The sequence below is a fragment of the Leuresthes tenuis genome, unplaced genomic scaffold, assembly GCF_036924035.1.
Source record: "Leuresthes tenuis unplaced genomic scaffold, fLeuTen1.0.hap1 SCAF_4, whole genome shotgun sequence".
In the NCBI taxonomy this organism is placed as follows: domain Eukaryota; kingdom Metazoa; phylum Chordata; class Actinopteri; order Atheriniformes; family Atherinopsidae; genus Leuresthes; species Leuresthes tenuis.
The window spans coordinates 30125883-30151754 of record NW_027325358.1 but is presented as its reverse complement, the minus strand read 5'-3'; the positions used below and the strand labels follow the sequence as shown (position 1 = coordinate 30151754).

At 44.8% G+C, this 25872-nt stretch overlaps 8 non-coding genes across 8 annotated transcripts; 5 read left to right on the top strand and 3 right to left on the bottom strand.

Moving 5' to 3' along the window:
* The first annotated feature begins 16740 nt into the window (after nucleotides 1-16740).
* On the top strand, nucleotides 16741-16931 carry LOC140306089 (U2 spliceosomal RNA). Its single transcript, XR_011915450.1, has one exon. It is a non-coding gene; the product is annotated as a U2 spliceosomal RNA (small nuclear RNA).
* A 388-nt stretch (nucleotides 16932-17319) lies between these two features.
* On the top strand, nucleotides 17320-17433 carry LOC140306352 (U5 spliceosomal RNA). Its single transcript, XR_011915669.1, has one exon. It is a non-coding gene; the product is annotated as a U5 spliceosomal RNA (small nuclear RNA).
* A 275-nt stretch (nucleotides 17434-17708) lies between these two features.
* Nucleotides 17709-17899, top strand: LOC140306215 (U2 spliceosomal RNA). The gene has a single exon (XR_011915564.1). It is a non-coding gene; the product is annotated as a U2 spliceosomal RNA (small nuclear RNA).
* Nucleotides 17900-18310: 411 nt separating this feature from the next.
* On the top strand, nucleotides 18311-18424 carry LOC140306321 (U5 spliceosomal RNA). The gene has a single exon (XR_011915640.1). It is a non-coding gene; the product is annotated as a U5 spliceosomal RNA (small nuclear RNA).
* A 275-nt stretch (nucleotides 18425-18699) lies between these two features.
* LOC140306195 (U2 spliceosomal RNA) lies at nucleotides 18700-18887 on the top strand. Its single transcript, XR_011915546.1, has one exon. It is a non-coding gene; the product is annotated as a U2 spliceosomal RNA (small nuclear RNA).
* Nucleotides 18888-21720: 2833 nt separating this feature from the next.
* Nucleotides 21721-21911, bottom strand: LOC140306058 (U2 spliceosomal RNA). Its single transcript, XR_011915421.1, has one exon. It is a non-coding gene; the product is annotated as a U2 spliceosomal RNA (small nuclear RNA).
* Nucleotides 21912-22186: 275 nt separating this feature from the next.
* On the bottom strand, nucleotides 22187-22300 carry LOC140306351 (U5 spliceosomal RNA). Its single transcript, XR_011915668.1, has one exon. It is a non-coding gene; the product is annotated as a U5 spliceosomal RNA (small nuclear RNA).
* Nucleotides 22301-22688: 388 nt separating this feature from the next.
* Nucleotides 22689-22879, bottom strand: LOC140306088 (U2 spliceosomal RNA). Its single transcript, XR_011915449.1, has one exon. It is a non-coding gene; the product is annotated as a U2 spliceosomal RNA (small nuclear RNA).
* Nucleotides 22880-25872: the final 2993 nt, after the last annotated feature.

Genomic DNA, 25872 nt, shown 5'->3' with positions numbered 1-25872 from the left:
TCAACGCCCTGGCTCCGCCTAGAAATTCTGTCCATAAAAGTTAGGAACAGAATCGGTGACAAAGGGCAGCCCTGACGGAGTCCAACTCTCACCGGAAACGTATCCGACTTACTGCCGGCAATGCGGACCAAACTCTGGCACCGGTCATACAGAGACCGAACGGCCCCTATCAAGGGGTCCGGCACTCCATATTCCCGGAGCACCCCCCACAGGACTCCACGAGGGACACGGTCGAACGCTTTCTCCAAGTCCACAAAACACATGTAGACTGGTTGGGCGAACTCCCATGCACCCTCCAGGATCCTGCCGAGGGTATAGAGCTGGTCCACTGTTCCACGGCCAGGACGAAAGCCACACTGCATCTCCTGAATCCGAGGCTCGATTATCCGACGGATCCTCCTCTCCAATACCCCCGAATAGACCTTACCAGGGAGGCTGAGGAGTGTGATACCCCTATAGTTGGAACACACCCTCCGGTCCCCCTTTTTAAAGAGGGGGACCACCACCCCAATCTGCCAGTCCAGAGGCACTGTCCCCGATGTCAACGCGATACTGCAGAGGCGTGTCAGCCAAGACAGCCCTACAACATCCAGAGCCTTGAGAAACTCAGGACGGACCTCATCCACCCCCGGGGCCTTGCCACCGAGGAGCTTTTTAACCACCTCGGCAACCTCAGCCCCAGAAATGGGAGGCCCCGTCTCCGAGCTCTCCGACTCTGCCTCTTCCGAGCACGTGTTGGTAGGATTGAGGAGTTCCTCGAAGTACTCCCCCCACCGACTCACAACATCCCTAGTTGAGGTCAGCAAAGCCCCGTCCCCACTGTAAACAGTGTTGACTGTGAGCCGCTTCCCCCCCCCTGAGACGCCGGATGGTGGACCAGAATCTTTTCGAGGCCGTCCGGAAATCGTTCTCCATGGTCTCACCGAACTCCTCCCAGGCCCGAGTTTTTGCCTCACAACCGCCGAAGCCGTGGCCCGTCTGGCCCGTCGGTACCTATCAGCTTCTTCCAGGGTCCCACTGGCCAAAAAGGCCCGATAGGACTCCTTCTTCAGCTTGACGGCTTCCCTCACCACTGGTGTCCACCAGCAGGTTCGAGGGTTGCCGCCACGACAGGCACCGACCACCTTACGGCCACAACTCCGACCAGCTGCCTCGGCAATGGAGTCACGGAACATGGCCCATTCGGACTCAATGTCCCCCACCTCAAATATGGTTGAAGCTCTGCCGGAGGTGGAAGTTAAAGCTCCTTCTGACGGGGGATTCTGACAAACGCGCCCAGCAGACCCTCACAATACGTTTGGGCCTGCCAGGTCTGATCGGCATCCTCCCCCACCAGCGGAGCCAACTCACCACCAGGTGGTGATCAGTTGACAGCTCCGCCCCTCTCTTCACCCAGTGTCCAGGACATACGGCCGCAAGTCCGATGATACAACCACAAAGTCGATCATCGAACTGCGGCCAAGGGTGTCCTGGTGCCAAGTGCACATATGGACACCCTTATGCCTGAACATGGTGTTCGTTATGGACAGTCTATGACTGGCACAGAAGTCCAACAACATAACACCACTCTGATTCAGATCGGGGGGGCCGTTCCTCCCAATCACACCCCTCCAGGTCTCACTGTCATTGCCCACGTGAGCATTGAAGTCCCCCAGCAGAATGAGGGAGTCTCCGGTAGGAGCATTCTCCAGTGCCTCCCCCAGAGACTCCAAAAAGGGTAGGTACTCTGAACTGCTGTTTGGCGCATAGGCACAAACAACAGTCAGGACTCGTCCCCCCACCCAAAGGCGGAGGGAGGCTACCCTCTCGTTCACTGGGGTAAACCCCAATGTACTGGCACACAGCCGGGGGGCAATAAGTATGCCCACACCTGCTCTGCGCCTCTCACCACGGGCAACTCCAGAGTGGAAGAGAGTCCAACCCCTCTCAAGAGTACTGGTTCCAGATCCCAAGCCGTGCGTCGAGGTGAGTCCGACTATATCTAACGGTCTGATGAAGTTTCAACAATAAACAACAAACTTTGTATTATGAGAAAGAACCAGACTCATTCTTCAGGAATCCGAAAATAAGCTCTATTTTACGAGTTATGCACGAATTCGGATTCTCCTATAAAACGAATTCCTTAACTCAAACCATGTTAAGACTGCTTTGTCCTTCATATTTATTCATGTCTAATCAAGTTTCAATGATAAACAACGTTGTACTTTGTAGAATGAGAAAGAACTTCTTCAGCAATAAGCATCTCTCGACAAATGACGAAATACAGATTTTGCTATAAAATTAATTGCTATCAGCCTGACTTAAAACTGTTTGTCTTCCTTATTTATCCACTTCAAATCAAGTTTCAACAATTAAAAAAATTTTGTAGTTTGAGAAAGAACAACTTAATCTTGAGCAATCAGTATAAAAAGAGGGTAAGCAAAGGTGCGAATGTCAAACCATACATGATCAAAACAGGGAGCGGAGGTGTTTGGCTGAGACAAGGTGTGAATGTCCACCCATAATTAATGAAAAGCGGGCAACAAGTAGGTTTGAATGCCCAACCATACATCATCAAAAGCAGGAGTGGATATGTTCGGCTACAAGAAGGTTTGAACGTCTGACCATAGTTTGTAAAAAGCGGGTAAGAAAAGGTTTGAATGCCCGAACATACACCATCAAAGGAGGGAGCGGAGGTGTTCCGCTGTAAGAAGGTGTGAATGTCCGACCATAGTTGGTAAAAAACGGGTAAGAAAAGGTTAAAATACCCGACTGTACACAATCAGTAGCGGGTGCGGAGTTGTTCGGCTACTAAAAGGTGTGAAAGTCCGACCATGGTTTGTAAAAAGCGGGTAAGAAAAGGTGCGAATGCCCGAAAATGTATGATCAAAAGAGGGAGCGGAGGTGTTTGGCTGCAAGAAGGTGTGAATGTACACCCATAATTACTGAAAAATGGGTAAGAAAAGGTGCGAATGCCCAACTATACATAATCAAAAGCAGGAGTGGATGTGTTCGGCTCCAAGAAGGGTTGAATGTCTGACCATAGTTTGTAAAAAGCAGGTAAGAAAAGGTTTGACTGCCCGAACATACACCATCAAAAGAGGGAGCGGAGGTGTTCCGCTGTAAGAAGGTGTGAATGTCCGACCATAGTTGGTAAAAAGCGGGTAAGAAAAGGTTAAAATACCCGACTGTACACAATCAATAGCGGGAGCGGAGTTGTTCGGCTACTAAAAGATGTGAAAGTCCGACTATGGTTTGTAAAAAGCGGGTAAGAAAAGGTGCTAATGCCCGACAATGTATGATCAAAAGAGGGAGCGGAGGTGTTCGGCTGCAAGAAGGTCTGAATGTCCAACCATAATTTGTAAAAACCGGGAAGGAAAGGCTCGAAAGCCCGACTATACACCATAAAAAGCGGGAGCAGAGTGGTTCAGCTGCAAGAAGGTCTGAATGTCCATCAATAATTGCTTTAAAACATGAAAGAAAATTTTCGAATATCATCCGCACATGATCATAAGAAGGAGAGGAGGTGTTCAGCTGCAAGAAGGTGTGAATGTCCACCCATAATTCCTGAAAAATGGGTAAAAAAAGGTGCGAATGCCCAACCATACATCATCAAAAGCAGGTGTGAATGTCAGATCATAATTTGCAAAAAGCTGATGAGAAAGGGTGAGAATGCCCGACTATACACCATCAAATGCGGGAGCGGAGGTGTTCGGCTCTGAGTAGGTGTGAATGTCCGACCATAATTGCTGAAAAATGTGTTAGAAAAGGAAAGAATGCCGGACCATACATCATCAAAAGCGAGAGAGGTGGTGTTCGGCTGCAAAAAGGTGTAAATGTTCGACTAAAGTTTGTAAAAAGCGGGTAAGACATGGTGCGAATGCCTGACAAGGTATGATCAAAAGCAGGAGCGGAGGTGTTCAGCTGCAAGAAGGTCTAAATGTCCATCAATAATTGCTAGAAAACATGAAAGAAAATTTTCGAAAATCAAACCGCACATGATCATAAGTGGGAGAGGAGGTGTTCAGCTGCAAGAAGGTGTGAATGTCCACCCATTATTCCTGACAAATGGGTAAAAAAAAGGTGCGAATGCCCAACCATACATCATCAAAAGCAGGAGTGGATGTGTTCGGCTACAAGAAGGTGTGAACGTCCAACCAAAGTTTGTAAAAAGCAGTTAAGAAAAGGTTTGAATATCCAACCAAACATAATCAAAAGCGGGAGTATAGCTTTTCGACTGCAAGTAGGTGTGAATGTCAGATTATAATTTGCAAAAAGCTGATGAGAAAGGGTGAGAATGTCCGACTGCACACCATCAAATGCGGGAGCGGAGTTGTTCGGCTGTGAGTAGGTGTGAATCTCCGACCGTAATTTCTGAAAATGTGTTAGAAAAGGTAAGAATGCCGGTCCATACATCATCAAAAGCGAGAGAGGTGGTGTTCGGCTGCAAGTAGGTGTGAATGTCCAGCCATAATTACTCACAAACGGGTAAGAAAAGGTAGTATTGCCAGACCATACATGATCAAAACAGGGAGCGGAGGTGGTTCAGCTGCAAGAAGGTGTGAATGTCTCACTAAAGTTCAAATATATTAACAAAAGCGGGAGGAGAGGTCTTCGGATGAGAGTGGTTGAGAATTTCCAACCATAATCTATAAAATTCGGTGAAAAAAAGGTGTGATAGAACACTAAAAGGTGGAGCGGAAGTGTTCGGCTGCAAGAAGGTGTGAATGTCCGACTATATTTGGTGAAAAGCAGGTGAAGCAAGGTCTGAATGCCCAACCTTACATTATCAAAAGCGAGATCAGAGGTGTTTGGCTGCAAGAAGGCCATAGTTTGCCAAAAGCGGGTAAGCTGCGAATGACCAACTAAATATCAACAAAAGTGGGGGCGGAGGTCTTCGGATGCAACTGGGTGTGAACATCCCACCATACAAGTATGGTGGAGAGGAAGCTGTGAACAGCCGACCATAGTTTGCAAAAAGCGGGTGAGACAAGGTGCGAATGTCCAACCATACATGATCAAAACAGGGAGCGGAGGTGTTTGGCTGTGACAAGGTGTGAATGTCCACCCAAAATTAATGAAAACCGGGCAAAAAGTAGGTTTGAATGCCCAAGCATACATCATCAAAAGAAGGAGTGGATGTGTTCGGCTACAAGAAGGTTTCAATGTCCGAGCATAGTTTGTAAAAAGCGGGTAAGAAAAGGTTCGAATGCCCAAACATACACCATCAAAAGAGGGAGCGGAGGTGTTCCGCTGTAAGAAGGTGTGAATGTCCGACCATAGTTGGTAAAAAGTGGGTAAGAAAAGGTTAAAATACCCGACTGTACACAATCAATAGGGGGAGCGGAGTTGTTCGGCTACAAGAAGATGTGAAAGTCCAACCATGGTTTGTAAAAAGCTGGTAAGAAAAGGTTCGAATGCCCGAATATATACCATCAAAAGCGGAAGCGGAGGTGTTCGGCTGCAAGAAGGTGTGAACGTCCGACCAAAGTTTGTAAAAAGCAGTTAAGAAAAGGTTCGAATATCCAACCAAACATAATCAAAAGCGGGAGCAGAGCTGTTCGACTGCAAGTAGGTGTGAATGTCCAGCCATAATTACTCACAAAGGGGTAAGAAAAGGTAGTATTGCCAGACCATACATGATCAAAACAGGGAGCTGAGGTGGTTCAGCTGCAAGGTGTGAATGTCTGACTATAGTTTGTAAAAAGCGGGTAAGATAAGGTGCGAATGCCCGACAATGTATAATCAAAAGAGGGAGCAGAGGTTTTCGGCTACACGAAGGTTTGAATGTCCACCCATAGTTTGTAAAAAGCGGGTAAGAAAAGGTTCAAATGCCTGACTATACACCATCAAAAGCGGGAGCGGAGATGTTCCGCTGTAAGACGATGTGAATGTCCGACCATAGTTGGTAAAAAGCGCGTAAGAAAAGGTTAAAATACCCGACTGTACACAATCAATAGCGGGAGCGGAGTTGTTTGGCTACAAGAAGGTGTGAAAGTCCAACCATCGTTTGTAAAAAGCTGGTAAGAAAAGGTTCGAATGCCCGAATATATACCATCAAAAGCGGAAGCGGAGGTGTTCGGCTGCAAGAAGGTGTGAACGTCCGACCAAAGTTGGCAAAAAGCAGTAAAGAAAAGGTTCGAATATCCAAACATAATTAAAAGCGAGAGAGATTGTGTTCAGCTGCAAGTAGGTGTGAATGTCCAGCCATAATTACTCACAAACGGGTAAGAAAAGGTAGTATTGCCAGACCATACATGATCAAAACAGGGAGCGGAGGTGGTTCAGCTGCAAGAAGGTGTGAATGTCTCACTAAAGTTCAAATATATTAACAAAAGCGGGAGGAGAGGTCTTCGGATGAGAGTGGTTGAGAATTTCCAACCATAATCTATAAAATTCGGTGAAAAAAAGGTGTGATAGACCACTAAAAGGTGGAGCGGAAGTGTTCGGCTCAAGAAGGTGTGAATGTCCGACTATATTTGGTGAAAAGCAGGTGAAGCAAGGTCTGAATGCCCAACCTTACATTATCAAAAGCGAGATCAGAGGTGTTTGGCTGCAAGAAGGCCATAGTTTGCCAAAAGCGGGTAAGCTGCGAATGACCAACTAAATATCAACAAAAGTGGGGGCGGAGGTCTTCGGATGCAACTGGGTGTGAACATCCCACCATACAAGTATGGTGGAGAGGAAGCTGTGAACAGCCGACCATAGTTTGCAAAAAGCGGGTGAGACAAGGTGCGAATGTCCAACCATACATGATCAAAACAGGGAGCGGAGGTGTTTGGCTGTGACAAGGTGTGAATGTCCACCCAAAATTAATGAAAACCGGGCAAAAAGTAGGTTTGAATGCCCAAGCATACATCATCAAAAGAAGGAGTGGATGTGTTCGGCTACAAGAAGGTTTCAATGTCCGAGCATAGTTTGTAAAAAGCGGGTAAGAAAAGGTTCGAATGCCCAAACATACACCATCAAAAGAGGGAGCGGAGGTGTTCCGCTGTAAGAAGGTGTGAATGTCCGACCATAGTTGGTAAAAAGTGGGTAAGAAAAGGTTAAAATACCCGACTGTACACAATCAATAGGGGGAGCGGAGTTGTTCGGCTACAAGAAGATGTGAAAGTCCAACCATGGTTTGTAAAAAGCTGGTAAGAAAAGGTTCGAATGCCCGAATATATACCATCAAAAGCGGAAGCGGAGGTGTTCGGCTGCAAGAAGGTGTGAACGTCCGACCAAAGTTTGTAAAAAGCAGTTAAGAAAAGGTTCAAATATCCAACCAAACATAATCAAAAGCGTTGCAATTATGAAATCCCAAAAATGAAAGAAAATTTTCGAATATCAAACCGCACATGATCATAAGCGGGAGAGGAGGTGTTCAGCTGCAGGAAGGTTTGAATGTCCACCCATAATTCCTGAAAAATGGGTGAAAAAAAAGGTAAGAATGCCCAACCATACATCATCAAAAGCAGGTGTGAATGTTAGATCATAATTTGCAAAAAGCTGATGAGAAAGGGTGAGAATGCCCGACTATACACCTTCAAATGCAGGAGCGGAGGTGTTCGGCTGTAAGGAGGTGTGAATCTCCGACCATAATTGCTGAAAAATGTGTTAGAAAAGGTAAGAATGCCGGAGCATACATCATCAAGAGCGGGAGAGGTGGTGTTCGGCTGCAAGTAGGTGTGAATGTCCAGCCATAATTACTCACAAACGGGTAAGAAAAGGTAGTATTGCCAGACCATACATGATCAAAACAGGGAGCGGAGGTGGTTTGGCTGAGAGAAGGTGTGAATGTCCGACTAAAGTTCAAATATATTAACAAAAGCGGGAGGAGAGGTCTTCGGATGAGAGTGGTTGAGAATTTCCAACCATAATCTATAAAATGCGGTGAAAAAAAAGGTGTGATAGAACACTAAAAGGTGGAGCGGAAGTGTTCGGCTGCAAGAAGGTGTGAATGTCCGACTATATTTGGTGAAAAGCAGGTGAAGCAAGGTCTGAATGCCCAACCTTACATCATGAAAAGCGAGATCAGAGGTGTTTGGCTGAGAGAAGGCCACAGTTTGCGATGCAATAATTAAAGGCCTCATGCCAGATGTCGCCACTGAAGTAAAGAACATTTACGTGGGATGGTGTGAGGGTCCTCGTTTGGCTGACGTTCGCCGATATGCTCGCCATGCTCAGAACCAAGTTGAGACGCGTAAGACAACCAAAAGGGACAAGTGTGAAAAGGAGCTGCATTTGGCAGCCATGACCATGTATTACGCAGTTGGTGTAAACAGAGGACGAGGCCGAAGTCGAAGACGTGGACGTGTGGGAGAGGAGGTCGAAATGGGCCACGCCAGAGCTATGATCCGAATATTTGTTTTTACTGTGGCCAGACTGGACACTGGAAGAAGGACTGTCCACAGCTGAAAAGTGATGAAATTGGGCAAAAGACTGACTGAGGGTGGGAGGCAGGTTCTGGACGTCACGCGGCAGCGGAGCCTCCACTAATGGGTGATAGCACAAACACACTCACACATTTTTCCTGCTCTGTGTAGTGAAGAAACGCTTGCCGACTGTGATTCACGTAGTAAAGTTTTGCATGCTATTTCCGTCCTAGAGCAAAGATATTTCTCTCAGAATATAGGAACTTATGTTCATCAGTAGTGACGTCAGGGGAGTTTGATTGTCCTCCAAAGTTAAGTGGAAACCACGTTTACTGTATGTCTGCATCAGGCCAGGTTGTGAAGGAGAAAATGACAATGCCCATTGCGTGTTGTCACTCCCGATGAGCTCTCCTTCAAACACTCATTTTTGTTATCAGAGTTGTGTCCCATTAACCTGATGGGCTGTGATCTCATGTGTAAATTAGGCATTATTTTAACTTCTACACCAGAGGGTGTTAAGGTTATGTTACAGCCTGACAAAGTTTTCACAGCAGTGCAGTTTGATTCATCGGCACTTACATATGCTTATGAGTGGAAACTTCCCAGCTCTCCTTTTTCACAACAACTAGTGGAAGAAGCAAAAGCGTTAGTTTCACCCCTTTCTGATTTCATGCAACCTACTGATTTGCACTGCACATCACACATTTCTTTGGGGCCTGACAATGACTATGAGAAGAAGTGAAAAAATATGTGCGCCTACTTTATTGGCTGTGTCGCTCACTCCAGAGCACTTCGATTTTTTTAATGTTTGTGGTACTCGCCCTCACATGTCCTTGGCCAAACGTACACACAGGCAGTGACAAGGTGTGGGAGAGTTTGTTGCTACATGTCAGAAATAAATGGAGTGGACCGTTTCACCTGCTGATCCAAATTTGATGTTTTCTGAACGATTGTCAGCATACAAAAAAACATTTTTGAGTACAATGCATTGTCAAAGAACTGTGGACTTAATTCCTATCACAGAATCACATTTTGAAGCATGTTTTTTATCTGAAACAGATTTGTCTTCGATACCCATGTTGGCTGAAGTGCCCAATGATCTTTGGGCTAAGAGCAAATATGATGTGGGGTTGATAAAAGGCTGTGAACCAGTAATTGTCACCCCTAAATCAGACTTTTGTCCATGTAAAAAACAATACCCTTTTAAGCCTGAAGCAATTAAAGGGATTAAACCTGTTTTTCAATCTTTTCAGAAAACAGGCGTTATTGTTCCTTTTGAAAATTCACCTGTGCTTACTCCATTGATTCCTGTTAAAAAGATTAAAGATGCTGGCCAGCCAGATGAATGGCGTTTTGTACAGGACCTCCAAGCGGTGAATGCTGCAGTTCAGCCACATGCTCCTACTGTGCCCAACCCACACACTATTTTGTCTCAAATTACATCAGATGCACAGTTTTTCTCAGTGGTTGACTTGTCGCCAGTGCACCCTGATAGCCCATTTTGGTTTGCTTTTTAGTTTGAAGGGAGATCTTGGACTTTTACCCGGTTATGCCAGGGGTACTGTGAAAGTCCCACTATTTACAATGCTGCCCTCAAAGCTAGTCTGGATTAACTTCAATCAACCACAGGCTCTGCTCTTTTGCAGTATGTGGATGACATCCTTTTATGTAGTCCATCTAAACAACAGTGTGAAAAAGACAGTGAATCTGTTGAAACATCTTCATTCTTATGGCCATAAAGCCAGCCTTTCTAATTTACAGTTTGTACAGGACGAAGTCACCTTTTTGGGTCATGTGATTTCTAAGGATGGGCGCTCACTTTCTCCTAAACGTGTTGCTGCAGTTCAGATCATTCCTAAACCGGTTACTAAAAAACAGCTTATGTCATTCTTAGGTATAACATCTTACTGCAGGAACTTTATTCCTAACTACTCTTTTCTCGAAGCTCTCTTAGGTGCTCTTATCCATGGTAAAGGCCTCCAGTCAGCTGATCGTGTTCCATGGACTCCTGAGGCTGAATCAGCCTTTAGTCAGCTTAAGCTGGCTCTTCAAACAGCACCAACACTTGGCATTCCAGATCCTCATAAACCTTTCATACAGGCAGTTGATGAGAAGCATGGTTGTATGACATCTGTTCTTATGCAGGAACATGGGGCAGGCAAAGGCCAGTGGCTCATTTCTCAGCAAAACTGGACTCTGTGGCTGCAGGCCTGCCTGGTTGTCTTCGTGTTGTTGCAGCTGCAGAGAAAGCTGTCCTGGCCTCCCAAGATATTGTGGGCTACGCTAATTTGACTGTTTTGGTTCCTCATGCTGTTGCCATTATTCTTCTCGAGCAGAAAACTTCACATCTTTCAACTGCTCGTTGGCTCAGATACACCTCTGTGATATGCCAAATGTCACTGTTAAACGTTGTACTGTTCTGAATCCTGCTACTTTGCTTCCGACTCCTGAGGATGGGGAGCCTCATGACTGTGAAGCTGTTTTGGAACAAGTTTGTACACCCCGACCTGATCTTTTAGAGACTCCTCTTCCAAACTCTGACATGAAAAAATATGTGCGCCTACTTTATTGACTCCAGAGCACTTCGATTTTTTTAATATTTGTGGTACTCGACCTCACATTTCCTTGGCCAAACGTACACACTGGCAGTGACAAGGTGTGGGAGAGTTTGTTGCTACATGTCAGAAAGAAATGGAGTGGACTGTTTCACCTGCTGATCCAAATTTGATGTTTTCTGAACGATTGTCAGCATACAAAAAAACATTTTTGAGTACAATGCATTGTCAAAGAACTGTGGACTTAATTCCTACCACAGAATCACATTTTGAAGCATGTTTTTTATCTGAAACAGATTTGTCTTCGATACCCATGTTGGCTGAAGTGCCCAATGATCTTTGGGCTAAGAGCAAATATGATGTGGGGTTGATAAAAGGCTGTGAACCAGTAATTGTCACCCCTAAATCAGACTTTTGTCCATGTAAAAAACAATACCCTTTTAAGCCTGAAGCAATTAAAGGGATTAAACCTGTTTTTCAATCTTTTCAGAAAACAGGCATTATTGTTCCTTTTGAAAATTCACCTGTGCTTACTCCATTGATTCCTGTTAAAAAGATTAAAGATGCTGGCCAGCCAGATGAATGGCGTTTTGTACAGGACCTCCAAGCGGTGAATGCTGCAGTTCAGCCACATGCTCCTACTGTGCCCAACCCACACACTATTTTGTCTCAAATTACATCAGATGCACAGTTTTTCTCAGTGGTTGACTTGTCGCCAGTGCACCCTGATAGCCCATTTTGGTTTGCTTTTTAGTTTGAAGGGAGATCTTGGACTTTTACCCGGTTATGCCAGGGGTACTGTGAAAGTCCCACTATTTACAATGCTGCCCTCAAAGCTAGTCTGGATTAACTTCAATCAACCACAGGCTCTGCTCTTTTGCAGTATGTGGATGACATCCTTTTATGTAGTCCATCTAAACAACAGTGTGAAAAAGACAGTGAATCTGTTGAAACATCTTCATTCTTATGGCCATAAAGCCAGCCTTTCTAATTTACAGTTTGTACAGGACGAAGTCACCTTTTTGGGTCATGTGATTTCTAAGGATGGGCGCTCACTTTCTCCTAAACGTGTTGCTGCAGTTCAGATCATTCCTAAACCGGTTACTAAAAAACAGCTTATGTCATTCTTAGGTATAACATCTTACTGCAGGAACTTTATTCCTAACTACTCTTTTCTCGAAGCTCTCTTAGGTGCTCTTATCCATGGTAAAGGCCTCCAGTCAGCTGATCGTGTTCCATGGACTCCTGAGGCTGAATCAGCCTTTAGTCAGCTTAAGCTGGCTCTTCAAACAGCACCAACACTTGGCATTCCAGATCCTCATAAACCTTTCATACAGGCAGTTGATGAGAAGCATGGTTGTATGACATCTGTTCTTATGCAGGAACATGGGGCAGGCAAAGGCCAGTGGCTCATTTCTCAGCAAAACTGGACTCTGTGGCTGCAGGCCTGCCTGGTTGTCTTCGTGTTGTTGCAGCTGCAGAGAAAGCTGTCCTGGCCTCCCAAGATATTGTGGGCTACGCTAATTTGACTGTTTTGGTTCCTCATGCTGTTGCCATTATTCTTCTCGAGCAGAAAACTTCACATCTTTCAACTGCTCGTTGGCTCAGATACACCTCTGTGATATGCCAAATGTCACTGTTAAACGTTGTACTGTTCTGAATCCTGCTACTTTGCTTCCGACTCCTGAGGATGGGGAGCCTCATGACTGTGAAGCTGTTTTGGAACAAGTTTGTACACCCCGACCTGATCTTTTAGAGACTCCTCTTCCAAACTCTGACATGATTCTTTTTGTAGATGGATCAGCTTTGCGTGATCCAGCCACAGGTACTAACTGTGTTTGGTTTGCAGTATGTTCTTCACATGACACTTTGTTGTCTGGTTCTCTTCCTAAACATTTCTCTGCTCAAACTACTGAGCTTATTGCACTTACTGAAGCTTGTAAGTTGGCAGCTGGTAAGTCTGTCACTATTTACACAGATTCCAGATATGCTTTTGGTGTTGTTCATGACTTTGGTGCGCTGTGGAAACACAGGCATTTCCTTAAATCAGATGGTAAAACTATTCTGAACTCCAAGCAGGTTTCTGATCTTCTTGATGCGATCCTTTTGCCTACAGCAATCTCGGTCTGTAAGTGTGCGGCTCACACTAACTCAGACGATCCTGTTGCTTGTGGCAATGCCAGAGCTGATGCTGCAGCTAAGCAAGCAGCTAAATCTTTTCCTGTTTTCTCTTCCCTCTCTTTGCAGGCAGAAGACTCCCTCACAGATCTCCATGCTTTGCAAACTTTTGCCTCTGCAGATGAAATTTGGTCCTCTGGACGCATTTGGTCCTCTGTGGGTGCAACTCATATGGATGGTGTTTGGATGGGACCTAATGGTAAACCCTGTCTACCTAAACATTTTTTTCCTCATTTTTCAAAATTGACACATGGGTTGGACCATGTGTCAAAAGGGGGGATGCTGAATGCACTCACTGCTCAGTGGTTCACAAAAGGGTTCAGTTCATATGCGCAAAAATACTGTCAGTCATGTATGGTTTGTGCCACACATAATGTAGGAAAGGCATTACACACATCGCAAGTTGCACACCCTCCACCAGAGAAACCTTTTGAACATTTGATGATGGATTTTGTTGAACTCACACCAGCTGAAGGAAAGAAATATGCACTAGTAATAGTGGACGTGTTTAGTAAATGGGTTGAAGTTTTCCCTGCAAAACATGCAAACAGTAATGCAGTGACTAAAGCACTGCTAAACAGAAATCATTCCTAGATGGGGCATTCCAGAGAAGATCAGCAGTGATAATGGCACACATTTTGTAAACACTCTGCATTGACTGAGGTTGGTAAATTCCTGGGAATAACCTTGCGCACACATTGTGCTTATCATCCACAGAGTGGAGGTGCTGTGGAAAGAGAAAATGGTACATTAAAGTCCAAGTTAGCCAAATGTTGTGAAGAAACAGGTCTGCCATGGACAAAAGCATTACCTATTGTGCTTACCTACATGAGAATGAGAATCAGAGCTCAAGTGAATCTCAGCCCATTTGAAATTTTATTTGGCAGACCTCCTAACCTGGGATTGGGACCTGTAACCAGACCCCTCCCTTCCACAACTGTTTGTGATGATGCTATGTTGTCTTACTGTCGAAACCTTTCCACTGTTCTATCTCAAGTTTCACAGAAAGTAAAAGCAGCCCTTCCAGCCACAGAAAACACACCACTCCAACCAGATGACAGGTGGAGTGTTACTACTGCAAATCCTGTAGCATTTGTGCCATCAGGGTTTTTTGCTTGACCTGTTGAATAAATATAGTTATTTCTGCATTTTCATAACGTATATCAGTTAAGTCTGGCCTGGGTAAAACACTGATGGTTATTTCTGACATGCAATCATGAGGCTTTCCATCTGTGGGGTAGGTAGCGGTGTGGATGGATTAAGTGTAGCACATCTCTCGACAACAAGGTGAGGCTGTGAAAGAAGAACTGTTATGTAGGAGAGATGTCTGGTAAAGATATTTTGTTAAGTAACCATATCACAGCCACTGCATGAGGTACCTTAAGTGTTAATGGGTGAAATAACACCATTATTGTTGATGCCTGCACTGCCAATGGCTTCTGGCCATTGATTCAAAAGTACGATCTCGTCCCTTTTTCCCCCTTTCAGTGGACACTGGCCCCTAATTACCGCAATTCAGCAGGGGGTCTTTCATTAGGAGTACTGGACTCCCCCGTGCACGGTTTCAGCTCCGACCCTGGAAAGCGGAAAAAACGTTGAGATCTGGTTTGAGGACCCAATTGTTGAGAAAAGTCTCTCAATGAGACTCAGAGTTGCTGGAGTCAGTTAATGCAAATGTTTAATCTTGCAGCAAGTTCAAGAATGTGTGTGTGTATGGGTGTATGTGTGCGAACGTGTGTGAGTTTGTGTGTGTGAGAGTTTAAAGAACCTGTTATCAACAGGCAGGTCTTAACTAGTATGGCACAGGTCCAGCCTGTCTCATCTTTTTTGGAAGGTCCAGCGCTCGGCCGTAACCCTTCTGTCTGTTTGGACTCTCACATACATTCGGTTAATCATAGAAAAACGAGAACAAAACTTTTTAGCCCCTTAAATTCATAAAACAGACATGGTGCAGTTATTTCCATTCTAGAAAATAAGAGTAATCACCACCATTCCTATAAATTCTGGATATTCTAACAATCTGAATCTTTTTTAAATGTTCGATGAAGCCCTTTGCTGTTCTATTTAGAGACTCAGCTGATCATAAACCAAGTTTTGCTCTTGAACCAAGATTCTAAACTCTTCACCTTTTTCATTTCTCAGTTAGTATTCACTTTAAAACTGATTAAAAGAAAAATTAAATGAATGCGTATCAACAAATGTGGGATCTAAACTCTAGTGCTTTCTCTAAAATAATTTCCTTTCTCAATTCAGAAATGTGTGTGTGTAAGTCACAACACCCGTGACACCAAAACGGCTTTCTTTTCTCTCTTTTCTCTACACTCTGCACTGTGAGCACACACACCAAATCAGAAAGGCTTTTTTCTCTCTTTTCTACATTATGGACTGTGGGGACACAAAACCGCTCTCTCTCTTTTTTTTTTTGATTGTGTGCCAGGGCGTTGTCTCACGTATTAGATTATGCTTAAGATACGAATGGGTTTATCAGTCACATCAGAATCCATACATACTGATCCTCCCGTAATAAAATGGTCGGATCTTATCAAACACACTTTGTTTCTTGTGACAAGTCAGCGAAACAGCGTATACACGTCAAGACACTGAATCAAGTTTGCCACAAGAACTCATAAGTTTGGCAGTATTGCTCTGCCGTCAGCAATCATACACCCATTTTATTTTCATGAGACATGTGCAGGCACCTGTTCATCTACTGTTCTATCACTATGAATTAGTTTATCTATTATCAATAAGGATACTTCTACAACTACTATCAAAGTATGTCCGGACTTCTTATGTTGTCAGTTGCTATATATGAATAAGTGGGTTGCTACTGAAAAGCATTAAGCATGTCACACAGCCCAAACATATAACATTTCAGGACACACCACACAGTTAACAACCACAGTGAAGCGTGTCAAAGCCCAAACATGTAACATTCAACAGGACACTTACACAACACATTCAAATCAAACAGTCAGACAACATACAAGAACATATACCCCAGCCGGCATTGCTCCCTGCCTATTTTCCTACAACTCACTATGTGTGCGCACACCTTTATTCACAAACTCTTCAACTTATACTCTTTTACCGAATCTGCTACAGCTCGATTGGCCAAATACCCTTAGATCCTATTTCGGTGAATTTGACATCTGCCTTGTATGTAACAGATTAGCGGTTTAGCAGTTTTAATTTAGTTTGAGTGAAGGAATTCATTTTATAGCAAAATCCAAAATCGTGAAGAACTCATGAAAGTAAGCTTATTCTCGGATTCCTGAAACTTTAGATTTGCTCTTTCTTTTACTGCAAAGTACAACGTTGAGCAGCACTAATGAGTTGTTTCTATTTTTGGCAGGCTTTACCTTTGCGGATGAAGCCCTTTCTGTCTGTGCAAAAGAAATCTTGTTACTGTGCAGAGTGACTTCTCTGAGTAGAGTCGCCTTACTTGTTGCGACTGTGCCGATGTTCGAAGCTGGAGTGCAAAGTTGTTGCTTGAATGGTGCTCGCTGGAGCGTGTGGTAGTGTAAAGTTATACCATTTAAAAGGGCTGAAGAGTGCTCAGTGCAGCGGGTGGGCGGAGGTGCAAAGTGACACTATGGCCATAAAAAGAACACCGCTACAAGTGCGCATTGTGCCAGGAAGGGCCCTCGGACGGGAACCAGTGGACAGTTATCGCTTCTCGGCCTTTTGGCTAAGATCAAGTGTAGTATCTGTTATTATCAGTTTAATGTCTGATATGTCCTCTATGCGAGGACTACATATTAAATGGATTTTTATCAATAGGAGTTGAAAAAGGAGCTTACTCCGTTCACTCCAAGCATCGACCCGGTACTGCAGTGCCGCTGGGAACAGTGCGCTCTCCTCTGCTCTTGTGAAAAAGCAAACAGCGGTGCAGGATGGAAGTTTCTTTTAATCTGCTGAGAAAAGAGAGTGAATGCGAAGCAGACTTTAACACGGCTCTGGGAGCGAGCCGAGTGCGGGCTAACCGGGAGAATTGCTTGAAAGAAACGCGACACCGAATGAGCAGTCAGAACAAAGCCTCAATACGGTGTTCCCGTGTTGTTTGTGGCTGCCTTGTCTTTTGCACAGAGTAAAAGACAAGTCAGCCATCGAATAGGGCCCGATTGTTCCTACTTGGTCAGCCGAGGAGCAAGGGGGGGGAGCAAGCGTCTCAACCAAGCAAAGCTCACCATGGGGAAGGTGGCTATGCCAACTAGCCTGATGCCCTGCTCCCGCAGTGATGGATAATCGTACACTGGTTTCTCTTCATAATGTACAAGTCTTTCGCCTTTTACTAAAGACTCCCGTGGAGAGCAGCACTAATGAATTGTTCCTATTTTTGGCAGGCTTTACCTTTGCGGGTGAAGCCCTTTCTGTCTGTGCTAAAGAAATCTTGTTACTGTGCAGAGTGACTTCTCTGAGTAGAGTCGCCTTACTTGTTGCGACTGTGCCGATGTTGCTTGAATGGTGCTCGCTGGAGCGTGCGGTAGTGTAAAGTTATACCATTTAAAAGGGTTGAAGAGTGCTCAGTGCAGCGGGTGGGCGGAGGTGCAAAGTGACACTATGGCCATAAAAAGAACACCGCTACAAGTGCGCATTGTGCCAGGAAGGGCCCTCGGACGTGAACCAGTGGACAGTTATCGCTTCTCGGCCTTTTGGCTAAGATCAAGTGTAGTATCTGTTCTTATCAGTTTAATGTCTGATATGTCCTCTATGCGAGGACTACATATTAAATGGATTTTTATCAATAGGAGTTGAAAAAGGAGCTTGCTCCGTTCACTCCAAGCATCGACCCGGTACTGCAGTGCCGCTGGGAACGGTGCGCTCTCCTCTGCTCTTGTGAAAAAGCAAGCAGCGGTGCAGGATGGAAGTTTCAGGGAGCCTAAGATGAAACTTTCTTTTAATCTGCTGAGAAAAGAGAGTGAATGCGAAGCAGACTTTAACACGGCTCTGGGAGCGAGCCGAGTGCGGGCTAACCGGGAGAATTGCTTGAAAGAAACGCGACACCGAATGAGCAGTCAGAACAAAGCCTCAATACGGTGTTCCCGTGTTGTTTGTGGCTGCCTTGTCTTTGGCACAGAGTAAAAGACAAGGCAGCCATCGAATAGGGCCCGATTGTTCCAACTTGGTCAGCCGAGGAGCAAGGGGGGGGAGCAAGCGTCTCAACCAAGCAAAGCTCACCATGGGGAAGGTGGCTATGCCAACTAGCCTGATGCCCTGCTCCCGCAGTGATGGATAATCGTACTCTGGTTTCTCTTCATAACGTACAAGTCCTTCGCCTTTTACTAAAGACTTCTGTGGAGAGCAGCACTAATGAATTGTTTCTATTTTTGGCAGGCTTTACCTTTGGGGGTGAAGCCCTTTCTGTCTGTGCAAAAGAAATCTTGTTACTGTGCAGAGTGACTTCTCTGAGGAGAGTCGCCTTACTTGTTGCGACTGTGCCGATGTTGCTTGAATGGTGCTCGCTGGAGCGTGCGGTAGTGTAAAGTTATACCATTTAAAAGGGTTGAAGAGTGCTCAGTGCAGCGGGTGGGCGGAGGTGCAAAGTGACACTATGGCCATAAAACGAACACCGCTACAAGTGCGCATTGTGCCAGGAAGGGCCCTCGGACGTGAACCAGTGGACAGATATTGCTTCTCGGCCTTTTGGCTAAGATCAAGTGTAGTATCTGTTCTTATCAGTTTAATATGTGATATGTCTATGCAAGGACTACATATTAAATGGATTTTTATCAATAGGAGTTGAAAAAGGAGCTTACTCCGTTCACTCCAAGCATCGACCCGGTACTGCAGTGCCGCTGGGAACGGTGTGCTCTCCTCTGCTCTTGTGAAAAAGCAAACAGCGGTGCAGGATGGAAGTTTCTTTTAATCTGCTGAGAAAAGAGAGTGAATGCGAAGCAGACTTTAACACGGCTCTGGGAGCGAGCCGAGTGCGGGCTAACCAGGAGAATTGCTTGAAAGAAACGCGACACCGAATGAGCGGTCAGAACAAAGCCTCAATACGGTGTTCCTGTGGTGTTTTTATAAAATGCGGTGTAAAAAAAGGTGTGAATGCCCCATAGAAAACTAAAAGGTGGAGCGGAAGTGTTCGGCTGCAAGAAGGTGTGAATGTCCGACTATATTTGGTGAAAAGCAGGTGAAGCAAGGTCTGAATGCCCAACCTTACATCATCAAAAGCGAGATCAGAGGTTTTTGGCTGCAAGAAGGCCATAGTTTGCCAAAAGCGGGTAAGGTGCGAATGATCGGCTAAATATCAACAAAAGTGGGGGCGGAGGTCTTCGGATGCAAGTGGGTGTGAATATCCCACCATACAAGTATGGTGGAGAGGAAGCTGTGAATGGCCGACCATAGTTTGCAAAAAGCGGGTGAGAAAAGGTGCGAATGTCCAACCATACATGATCAAAACAGGGAGCGGAGGTGTTTGGCTGCGACAAGGTGTGAATGTCCACCCATAATTAATGAAAAGCAGGCAACAAGTAGGTTCGAATGCCCAACCATACATCATCAAAAGCAGGAGTGGATGTGTTCGGCTACAAGAAGGTTTGAATGTCCGAGCATAGTTTGTAAAAAGCGGGTAAGAAAAGGTTCGAATGCCCGAACATACACCATCAAAAGAGGGAGCGGAGGTGTTCCGCTGTAAGACGGTGTGAATGTCCGACCATAGTTGGTAAAAAGTGGGTATGAAAAGGTTCGAATGCCCAAATTCGGCTGCAAAAAACTGTGTTCGGCTGCAAAAAGGTGTGAATGTTCGACTAAATTTTGTAAAAAGCGGGTAAGACAAGGTGCGAATGCCTGACAATGTATGATCAAAAGCGGGAGCGGAGGTGTTCAGCTGCAAGAAGGTCTAAATGTCCATTTTTAATTGCTAGAAAACATGAAAGAAAATTTTCGAAAATCAATCCGCACATGATCATAAGTGGGAGAGGAGGTGTTCAGCTGCAAGAAGGTGTGAATGTCCTACCATAATTGCTGAAAAATGTGTTAGAAACGGTAAGAATGCCGGACCATACATCATCAAAAGCTAGAGAGGTGGTGTTCGGCTGCAAGTAGGTGTGAATGTCTGACTAAAGTTCAAATATATTAACAAAAGCGGGAGGAGAGGTCTTCGGATGAGTGGTTGAGAATTTCCAACCATAATCTATAAAATGCGGTGAAAAAAAAGGTGTGATAGATACCTAAAAGGTGGAGCGGAAGTGTTCGGCTGCAAGAAGGTGTGAATGTTATATATATAGTTGGTGAAAAGCAGGAAAAGCAAGGTCTGAATGCCCAATCTTACATCATCAAAAGCGAGATCAGAGGTGTTTGGCGGCAAGAAAACGGGTAAGGTGTGAATGACCGACTAAATATCAACAAAAGTGGGGGCGGAGGTCTTCGGATGCAAGTGGGTGTGAATATCCCACCATACAAGTATGGTGGAGAGGAAGCTGTGAATGGCCGACCATAGTTTGCAAAAAGCGGGTGAGAAAAGGTGCGAATGTCCAACCATACATGATCAAAACAGGGAGCGGAGGTGTTTGGCTGAGACAAGGTGTGAATGTCCACACATAATTAATGAAAAGCGGGCAACAAGTAGGTTCGAATGCCCATCCATACATCAACAAAATCAGGAGTGGATGTGTTTGGCTACAAGAAGGTTTGAATGTCCGAGCATAGTTTGTAAAAAGCGGGTATTGTCAGGCATTCGCACCTTGTCTTACCCGCTTTTTACAAAATTTAGTCGAACATTCACACCTTTTTGCAGCCGAACACAGTTTTTTGCAGCCGAATTTGGGCATTCGAACCTTTTCATACCCACTTTTTACCAACTATGGTCGGACATTCACACCGTCTTACAGCGGAACACCTCCGCTCCCTCTTTTGATGGTGTATGTTCGGGCATTCGAACCTTTTCTTACCCGCTTTTTACAAACTATGCTCGGACATTCAAACCTTCTTGTAGCCGAACACATCCACTCCTGCTTTTGATGATGTATGGTTGGGCATTCGAACCTACTTGTTGCCCGCTTTTCATTAATTATGGGTGGACATTCACACCTTGTCGCAGCCAAACACCTCCGCTCCCTGTTTTGATCATGTATGGTTGGACATTCGCACCTTTTCTCACCCGCTTTTTGCAAACTATGGTCGGCCATTCACAGCTTCCTCTCCACCATACTTGTATGGTGGGATATTCACACCCACTTGCATCCGAAGACCTCCGCCCCCACTTTTGTTGATATTTAGCCGATCATTCGCACCTTACCCGCTTTTGGCAAACTATGGCCTTCTTGCAGCCAAAAACCTCTGATCTCGCTTTTGATGATGTAAGGTTGGGCATTCAGACCTTGCTTCACCTGCTTTTCACCAAATATAGTCGGACATTCACACCTTCTTGCAGCCGAACACTTCCGCTCCACCTTTTAGTTTTCTATGGGGCATTCACACCTTTTTTTACACCGCATTTTATAAAAACACCACAGGAACACCGTATTGAGGCTTTGTTCTGACCGCTCATTCGGTGTCGCGTTTCTTTCAAGCAATTCTCCTGGTTAGCCCGCACTCGGCTCGCTCCCAGAGCCGTGTTAAAGTCTGCTTCGCATTCACTCTCTTTTCTCAGCAGATTAAAAGAAACTTCCATCCTGCACCGCTGCTTGCTTTTTCACAAGAGCAGAGGAGAGCGCACCGTTCCCAGCGGCACTGCAGTACCAGGTCGATGCTTGGAGTGAACGGAGCAAGCTCCTTTTTCAACTCCTATTGATAAAAATCCATTTAATATGTAGTCTTCGCATAGAGGACATATCAGACATTAAACTGATAAGAACAGATACTACACTTGATCTTAGCCAAAAGGCCGAGAAGCGATAACTGTCCACTGGTTCACGTCCGAGGGCCCTTCCTGGCACAATGCGCACTTGTAGCGGTGTTCTTTTTATGGCCATAGTGTCACTTTGCACCTCCGCCCACCCGCTGCACTGAGCACTCTTCAACCCTTTTAAATGGTATAACTTTACACTACCGCACGCTCCAGCGAGCACCATTCAAGCAACATCGGCACAGTCGCAACAAGTAAGGCGACTCTACTCAGAGAAGTCACTCTGCACAGTAACAAGATTTCTTTTGCACAGACAGAAAGGGCTTCACCCGCAAAGGTAAAGCCTGCCAAAAATAGGAACAATTCATTAGTGCTGCTCTCCACGGGAGTCTTTAGTAAAAGGCGAAAGACTTGTACATTATGAAGAGAAACCAGTGTACGATTATCCATCACTGCGGGAGCAGGGCATCAGGCTAGTTGGCATAGCCACCTTCCCCATGGTGAGCTTTGCTTGGTTGAGACGCTTGCTCCCCCCCCTTGCTCCTCGGCTGACCAAGTAGGAACAATCGGGCCCTATTCGATGGCTGCCTTGTCTTTTACTCTGTGCAAAAGACAAGGCAGCCACAAACAACACGGGAACACCGTATTGAGGCTTTGTTCTGACTGCTCATTCGGTGTCGCGTTTCTTTCAAGCAATTCTCCCGGTTAGCCCGCACTCGGCTCGCTCCCAGAGCCGTGTTAAAGTCTGCTTCGCATTCACTCTCTTTTCTCAGCAGATTAAAAGAAACTTCCATCCTGCACCGCTGTTTGCTTTTTCACAAGAGCAGAGGAGAGCGCACTGTTCCCAGCGGCACTGCAGTACCGGGTCGATGCTTGGAGTGAACGGAGTAAGCTCCTTTTTCAACTCCTATTGATAAAAATCCATTTAATATGTAGTCCTCGCATAGAGGACATATCAGACATTAAACTGATAATAACAGATACTACACTTGATCTTAGCCAAAAGGCCGAGAAGCGATAACTGTCCACTGGTTCCCGTCCGAGGGCCCTTCCTGGCACAATGCGCACTTGTAGCGGTGTTCTTTTTATGGCCATAGTGTCACTTTGCACCTCCGCCCACCCGCTGCACTGAGCACTCTTCAGCCCTTTTAAATGGTATAACTTTACACTACCACACGCTCCAGCGAGCACCATTCAAGCAACAACTTTGCACTCCAGCTTCGAACATCGGCACAGTCGCAACAAGTAAGGCGACTCTACTCAGAGAAGTCACTCTGCACAGTAACAAGATTTCTTTTGCACAGACAGAAAGGGCTTCATCCGCAAAGGTAAAGCCTGCCAAAAATAGAAACAACTCATTAGTGCTGCTCAACGTTGTACTTTGCAGTAAAAGAAAGAGCAAATCTAAAGTTTCAGGAATCCGAGAATAAGCTTACTTTCATGAGTTCTTCACGATTTTGGATTTTGCTATAAAATGAATTCCTTCACTCAAACTAAATTAAAACTGCTAAACCGCTAATCTGTTACATACAAGGCAGATGTCAAATTCACCGAAATAGGATCTAAGGGTATTTGGCCAATCGAGCTGTAGCAGCTTCGGTAAAAGAGTATAAGTTGAAGAGTTTGTGAATAAAGGTGTGCGCACACATAGTGAGTTGTAGGAAAATAGGCAGGGAGCAATGCCGGCTGGGGTATATGTTCTTGTATGTTGTCTGACTGTTTGATTTGAATGTGTTGTGTAAGTGTCCTGTTGAATGTTACATGTTTGGGCTTTGACACGCTTCACTGTGGTTGTTAACTGTGTGGTGTGTCCTGAAATGTTATATGTTTGGGCTGTGTGACATGCTTAATGCTTTTCAGTAGCAACCCACTTATTCATATATAGCAACTGACAACATAAGAAGTCCGGACATACTTTGATAGTAGTTGTAGAAGTATCCTTATTGATAATAGATAAACTAATTCATAGTGATAGAACAGTAGATGAACAGGTGCCTGCACATGTCTCATGAAAATAAAATGGGTGTATGATTGCTGACGGCAGAGCAATACTGCCAAACTTATGAGTTCTTGTGGCAAACTTGATTCAGTGTCTTGACGTGTATACGCTGTTTCGCTGACTTGTCACAAGAAACAAAGTGTGTTTGATAAGATCCGACCATTTTATTACGGGAGGATCAGTATGTATGGATTCTGATGTGACTGATAGACCCATTCGTATCTTAAGCATAATCTAATACGTGAGACAACGCCCTGGCACACAATCAAAAAAAAAAAGAGAGAGAGCGGTTTTGTGTCCCCACAGTCCATAATGTAGAAAAGAGAGAAAAAAGCCTTTCTGATTTGGTGTGTGTGCTCACAGTGCAGAGTGTAGAGAAAAGAGAGAAAAGAAAGCCGTTTTGGTGTCACGGGTGTTGTGACTTACACACACACATTTCTGAATTGAGAAAGGAAATTATTTTAGAGAAAGCACTAGAGTTTAGATCCCACATTTGTTGATACGCATTCATTTAATTTTTCTTTTAATCAGTTTTAAAGTGAATACTAACTGAGAAATGAAAAAGGTGAAGAGTTTAGAATCTTGGTTCAAGAGCAAAACTTGGTTTATGATCAGCTGAGTCTCTAAATAGAACAGCAAAGGGCTTCATCGAACATTTAAAAAAGATTCAGATTGTTAGAATATCCAGAATTTATAGGAATGGTGGTGATTACTCTTATTTTCTAGAATGGAAATAACTGCACCATGTCTGTTTTATGAATTTAAGGGGCTAAAAAGTTTTGTTCTCGTTTTTCTATGATTAACCGAATGTATGTGAGAGTCCAAACAGACAGAAGGGTTACGGCCGAGCGCTGGACCTTCCAAAAAAGATGAGACAGGCTGGACCTGTGCCATACTAGTTAAGACCTGCCTGTTGATAACAGGTTCTTTAAACTCTCACACACACAAACTCACACACGTTCGCACACATACACCCATACACACACACATTCTTAAACTTGCTGCAAGATTAAACATTTGCATTAACTGACTCCAGCAACTCTGAGTCTCATTGAGAGACTTTTCTCAACAATTGGGTCCTCAAACCAGATCTAAACGTTTTTTCCGCTTTCCAGGGTCGGAGCTGAAACCGTGCACGGGGGAGTCCAGTACTCCTAATGAAAGACCCCCTGCTGAATTGCGGTAATTCGGGGCCAGTGTCCACTGAAAGGGGGAAAAAGGGACGAGATCGTACTTTTGAATCAATGGCCAGAAGCCATTGGCAGTGCAGGCATCAACAATAATGGTGTTATTTCACCCATTAACACTTAAGGTACCTCATGCAGTGGCTGTGATATGGTTACTTAACAAAATATCTTTACCAGACATCTCTCCTACATAACAGTTCTTCTTTCACAGCCACACCTTGTTGTCAAGAGATGTGCTACACTTAATCCATCCACACTGCTACCTACCCCACAGATGGAAAGCCTCATGATTGCATGTCAGAAATAACCATCAGTGGTTTACCCAGGCCAGACTTAACTGATATACGTTATGAAAATGCAGAAATAACTATATTTATTCAACAGGTCAAGCAAAAAACCCTGATGGCACAAATGCTACAGGATTTGCAGTAGTAACACTCCACCTGTCATCTGGTTGGAGTGGTGTGTTTTCTGTGGCTGGAAGGGCTGCTTTTACTTTCTGTGAAACTTGAGATAGAACAGTGGAAAGGTTTCGACAGTAAGACAACATAGCATCATCACAAACAGTTGTGGAAGGGAGGGGTCTGGTTACAGGTCCCAATCCCAGGTTAGGAGGTCTGCCAAATAAAATTTCAAATGGGCTGAGATTCACTTGAGCTCTGATTCTCATTCTCATGTAGGTAAGCACAATAGGTAATGCTTTTGTCCATGGCAGACCTGTTTCTTCACAACATTTGGCTAACTTGGACTTTAATGTACCATTTTCTCTTTCCACAGCACCTCCACTCTGTGGATGATAAGCACAATGTGTGCGCAAGGTTATTCC